Raw genomic sequence first — 6,584 nt, forward strand, 5'->3', positions numbered from 1 at the left:
TGCACAACACTAATTGGTCCTGCCACATTTAAACTGGAATTTTAACATTTTTAAATGCAGCTGAACATCATCAGAACATGTGAGCTTGACTGTCAATCAACTAACCTGCTCTTAAACCTGAACATCATCTGTTGATTTAGTTGTCAAAAACTACAGATTTACTAATTAACTGATTGCAAACAGAAATAGAAACATGTGAGACAGAAATATGGAAGTGAGATCCAGTGTGAGTCTGACATCTAGTGAACATTATCTGTAAAAACACAAACTTGTTCTGCACACATCTCTCAAACACAGAACCAGGAAACTGTTCATTTCAGGGAAACTGAAACTTAAGTGCTGTCGAGCTGTTGTACACATCTCTCTGTCTCAGAGTACATGCAGTAAAATGGCAGAAGCCAGTATTTCATGGGCTCATGAGCATTTCTGCTGTCCTATCTGTCTGGATCTACTGAAGGATCCAGTGACCATTCCCTGTGGACACAATTACTGTATGAACTGTATTACAGACTGCTGGAATCAGGATGATCTGAAGGGAGTCTACAGCTGCCCTCAGTGTAGACAAACTTTCAGTACAAGGCCTGTGTTATGTAAAAGTACCATGCTGACTGAAGTGGTGGAGAAACTGAAGAAGACGAAACTCCAAACTGCTGTTCCTGCTCACTGTTATGCAGGAGCTGGAGATGTGGAGTGTGACATTTGTAGTGGAAGAAAACACAAAGCTGTCAAGTCCTGTCTGGAGTGTCTGAACTCTAATGACATTTGCCATAAGCAAGCTTCAGTCTCTGTAAGCATTCATAACAAGGAGCTTTTAAAATAACTGGAGAAAGCCATATGTTAGCATCCTAATTCATGTCTATGCTCATCTTAAATATAAGTGATCTGAAGGCTGCCATATTTGCTCAAGGGTGCTCAGTTCCAACAGACAGGGAACAGATATAAATCCATTTCACACTTATAAAAGCTCTTCAAAAACAATCTGTCACCAAAAAAAATAAAAATGTTCTATTATGTCATAAAATTATTTCGATTGAAATGTTTCTTAGAAAAAAAAAATTCATCAGCTGTTTTTTTAAGGATGGCAATATAAAAAATATTTTTTTCACATATTGGGTGTAGTTCCAGCATTTACCAGCAGGTGCTAAAATCCTGCTCCACATAACTTTAATCTTGCTCCACATAACTTTAATCCTGCTCCACATAACTTTAATCTTGCTCCACATAACTTTAATCTTGCTCCACATAACTTTAGTCCTGCTCCACATAACTTTAATCCTGCTCCACATAACTTTAGTCCTGCTCCACATAACTTTAATCCTGCTCCACATAACTTTAATACTGCTCCACATAACTTTAATCCTGCTCCACATAACTTTAATCTTGCTCCACATAATTTTTAATCCTGCTCCACATAACTTTAATCCTGCTCCACATAACTTTAATCTTGCTCCACATAACTTTAATCCTGCTCCACATAACTTTAATCTTGCTCCACATAACTTTAATCTTGCTCCACATAACTTTAATCCTGCTCCACATAACTTTAATCTTGCTCCACATAACTTTAATCTTGCTCCACATAACCTTTTATTAAACATAAATCTGATTGGCAGTTGTTTTGTTTGTAACTATTAGAGTGTTACATAAAAAGAAGACACAAACAACATTAAATAAATAAATATTGATTTGTACATAATAAATGTTCTGTGAAAATTGCAATACAACAATAATGATTTTGTATTATTCAGTTTTAAGGTTTAACTGCAGTTTGTTTGATGAACAGAGTCACTTGGAGGAGACACAGAAAAAATAAAAACAGAGAATCCAGGAGAGTGAGAAAAAGATTGAGGAGTTGAGAAGAGCTGTGGAGTCTCACAAGGTGAGTTTGAGAAGAGGAAAAGAGAAGTTTCAGACTCAGTTGGGTCACAGGCTGTGTGAGGTGTTAGTAAGAGCTGATTGTAATGTGTGTGTAACAGCGTTCTGCACAGACAGCAGTGGAGGACAGTGAGAGGATCTTTACTGAACTGATGCGCTTCATTGAGAGAAGACGCTCTGAGGTGACACAGCTGATCAGAGATCAGGAAAAGGCTGCAGTGAGTCGAGCTGAAGGACTCTTGGAGCTACTGGAGCAGGAGATTACTGATCTGAGGAGGAGAGACGCTGAGCTGGAGCAGCTTTCACACACACATGATCACATCCAGTTCCTGCAGGTAACACATCTCATCATTACTATTCATCACACTGAAGCCTCATGAGAACATCATACAATCATTGCAAATACAGAACAGATACAGTCAGTGTTTGATAAGATCATTTTAATTTAATCATGACAGTATAAATGTAACTGTAGTGGAGGTGATGAAGGTTTTCTGTTGTTTTTCTGTATCAGTCTTTCTCTGCACCTCCTGGATCTCCAGTCTTACCCAACATCACTGTCAGTTCTCTTCTGTCTTTTGATGAAGTGATAAAATCTGTCTCTCAACTGAAACAACAACTGGAGGATTTCTGTAGAGAACACATGGAAAAGATATCTAACAGAGGTAACAGATATTCATTTACTTTCAGAGATCAATTTTACATAATGTAAATAAATGAAAATGTACATGAATTATGTCTGTTTATTCTCATAGTCACAGACATTGAAATTATCACTGATGAACCCAAGACCAGGAATGAACTTCTAAAATGTAAGTCACTATGAAAACACACACACACACAAACACACACACAAACACACACACAAATTTGCCTGGATTTTACAAGATTTAACAGTCATTTCTTACAGTAAAATACTATTTTCAGAATTTTACTGTAAAATCAATGCAGTCTAGGTCATTTTCTGTCACAACACAACAAATTACTGTGAAGAAAGAAATTATAATATCGCACTGCATTATGGGAAAATTGTGTTTCATTTGAAGTCTTCATTATGGTGTTTAGTGTTCAATTTGGATGGGAATTTATCTTATTTATTTGTAATGAATTTTCTCCCAGTTAGTGTAATTGTGTTTAAGAACACAATTTGTTGTACTGTGATGTATGGAGAAAATGAATCAGTTTATTGGTTGACTTCATGTTGGATCATGATGTATAGAATACACTATATGATGCTTTTGAAAGTAAAGAAATGTTTGCAAAGATAGGCTATAAAATGTTTTTATCATGAGTTGTGAATCAGACACTCAACATATAAACACTCAGCATACAAAACTCAACGATGATGACAATGAACAAATACTGTCGATAAAAAATACAGATGATCATTGATCAACATGAAAATAAGAATATATGAAAATCAACTATAACTAACATAAACCGGAATGAAAATGGTGCAGGACACCAGCCAGAGTCGTGACAGGGATTTTATCAGCCGTCAGAAACAGCCAATCACTGTCGTAAAGCTGGAACAAGCAGTTTACATACTGATAAAAACTGAAACTGAAAAATGACAAAACAGAAATACTCTTCACCCAACAAATGAAAATATAATTGACATGAAATTTAGTTCATGTTAAAATTCTGAATTTAATGGCTAAACTGAGAGTCTGAATATGATCTGAACAGTTTGGTAACGAATCAAATCATTTCTATGAATTACATTTCAAACTGGAATTAACTAGAGAAAACCAAATATCTATGGCACTATTTTCACAATGAAAAGAGTTCAAAATAGGAAAAAACAAATGCAGTAAGTGTTTTTGTCTTTTTCAACAAATGCTCAATGAATGGAGGTTCATAACTTTCAGAAAATATTGATCAAGCTCAGAACATTAAACTTATAAAACAAAATATTGGATCAGCAAATTTTATTGTCTATTCATATTTTTCTTGACTTGAACCCTGTTACCAAAATGTTTGACCATTTTTCAGTTCAAATATTTACAGACATACAGGTTAAAAACCCTTGAGGTTTGCATGTAACAGGGTTGTAAATATAACGTAAGTTAAGTTTGATTTAGCTAGTTAAGGAGTAAAACATTACAGATAAATATTTCTTTGAATGGTTGAGTTTAATGAATGCAACCCACACAACAATATTAATGGAGAAAATGGAATGAATATTTACTCTTCCCATCATGCTGTAGAAAGGATTCAGATGATGTCACTTCCTGGGTGTCAGAATTTTAAGGAATGTAAAAAAAATCATGTGGTAACAGGGTTTCATGCATCTTCAAATATTACATTTTTGGGCATTAAAATAAGTTCATTTTTTAGAGAATGATATCAATAGTAAATCAAATGATAATGTAAAATTGTAGACACTATTGTATGATGTGTTGGATACAGTTGAGAAGGTCATGACCTCTGAGGTGAGACTTTTGATGGGATTACTGTTCATGCTAGGCTAATTTTGTATTAGATAATAAAGTTCTCACTACATAAATCATGTGATTTGGACTCTAATGCTGTTTAAGATGCTCATTTTAAACTCCTTTAATAAATCAAATGACAGTAGATCACCTCAAATGTTTCTGTATCATCTCCTCTGTCTGACAGAGAGTGTAAATGGTCTGTGGTAGCCAATCAAAACTGCTCATTATCGTGCTGTAGCTTAAAAGATACTAAAGATACTTTCTTTCATGTGTTTATGTGAGTTTTACAGTGAACAATGACACATGCACAGATAAACACAGAGCTATATGTCTTATACTGCATGAAGGACTTCACAGAGAACAATCTGAATGATATTCATTATTTTCTTCAAATCAATGGATTAATTAACAGCTTTCTTAAGATGTGCTCTCTGATGGGACGGGGGTGTTGAAGGGGTATCTGGTTTATGGACTTCACACCAATAAAACATATTCAAACTCACAGAAACATGTGCATATACACACTGACAAAATTATCACATTCAATTCTTTGTTTTTATCTCATCAGATTCCCGTCAGTTCACAGTGGATCTAAACACAGTGGATAAACATCTCCGTCTGTCTGAAGGGAACAGAGTGATTACTAACACTGGCAAACTCCAGAAGTATCCTGATCATCCAGATAGATTTGATGCTAATCTTCAGGTGTTGTGTAGAGAGAGTGTGTGTGGATGCTGTTACTGGGAGATCGAGTGGAGTGGTGATGACGGTGTGTTTATATCAGTGTCATATAAGAGCATCAGCAGGAAGGGATGGAGTGATGAGTGTGTGTTTGGATATAATGATCAGTCCTCCCTCCAGTTACTCATTCTATCACAGTAATATAAAGACTGATCTCTCTGTCTCCTCCAGCTGTTGTAGAATAGGAGTGTATGTGGATCACAGTGCAGGAACTCTGTCCTTCTACAGCGTCTCTGACACACTGACCCTCATTCACAGTGTCCTCACCACATTCACTCAACCTCTATATCCTGGGTTTAATATTCATAATAAATCATCAGTGAAACTGTGTGATGGAATAAAGAATTAAGGCAGGGAAGCACTCACAGGTGGATTTAATTAACATGTAAGATGTACTTTTTCCATTAATATGTAAGATTTGCAGAAACATGTTTTTTTTTTTTTATCTAACATTGTACAATACAGAAAACTGAGCTTTGATTCTTGTGTTTCTTCAGCTACTTCAACACGAGACAGTATGCAGATATTAGAGTAAATTATTCCAAATAATCAATGATTTCAATACACAAAGATTAAAAATTAAATAAACATTCAAATAATCTTTATAGGCTAACATTAGATTCATTTCTTACCTCTGAAGTGTACAGTTTAGTGGAGACATCTGTTCTTCTCGTAATTAGTGGCCAATAAACAACAACAAAATGTCCACCAATCATGTTCTTTTTGATTATATGAGTCAAATCTTTTTCAAATCAATACCATATTAATTTAATCTCACATCTAGAAGCAATTATTTAATGAGGAAATCGACAAATGATTGTCAATCAGCGAGTTACTCCACCGAAATGACCTTTAATTTTTTAATTCAGCAGCGCGCGATTTATATAGATCAAGAGTGATTTCCAATCAACAGTGATCCTCCCTATGCCCTATTCACTCAGCTCTTGATCTGGACACTCTGAAGGGAGCATGGATCCTCCCTATGCCCTATTCACTCAGCTCTTGATCTGGGCACTCTGAAGGGAGCATGGATCCTCCCTATGCCCTATTCACTCAGCTCTTGATCTGGGCACTCTTAAGGGAGCATGGATCCTCCCTATGCCCTATTCACTCAGCTCTTGATCTGGGCACTCTGAAGGGAGCATGGATCCTCCCTATGCCCTATTCACTCAGCTCTTGATCTGGGCACTCTGAAGGGAGCATGGATCCTCCCTATGCCCTATTCACTCAGCTCTTGATCTGGGCACTCTGAAGGAAGCATGGATCCTCCCTATGCCCTATTCACTTAGCTCTTGATCTGGGCACTCTGAAGGGAGCATGGATCCTTCCTATGTCCCATTCAATCAGCTCTTGATCTGGGCACTCTGAAGGGAGCATGGATCCTCCTTATGCCCTGTTCACTCAGCTCTTGATCTGGGCACTCTGAAGGGAGCATGGATCCTCCCTATGCCCTGTTCACTCAGCTCTTGATCTGGGCACTCTGAAGGGAGCATGGATCCTCCCTATGCCCTGTTCACTCAGCTCTTGATC

At 36.7% G+C, this 6,584-nt stretch overlaps 1 pseudogene; it reads left to right on the top strand.

The window, feature by feature from the left end:
- Positions 1 to 388: 388 nt before the first annotated feature.
- LOC127421967 (tripartite motif-containing protein 16-like protein) lies at positions 389 to 5,520 on the top strand (annotated as a pseudogene).
- Positions 5,521 to 6,584: the final 1,064 nt, after the last annotated feature.

This window comes from Myxocyprinus asiaticus, chromosome 31 (genome assembly GCF_019703515.2).
Source record: "Myxocyprinus asiaticus isolate MX2 ecotype Aquarium Trade chromosome 31, UBuf_Myxa_2, whole genome shotgun sequence".
NCBI lineage: Eukaryota > Metazoa > Chordata > Actinopteri > Cypriniformes > Catostomidae > Myxocyprinus > Myxocyprinus asiaticus.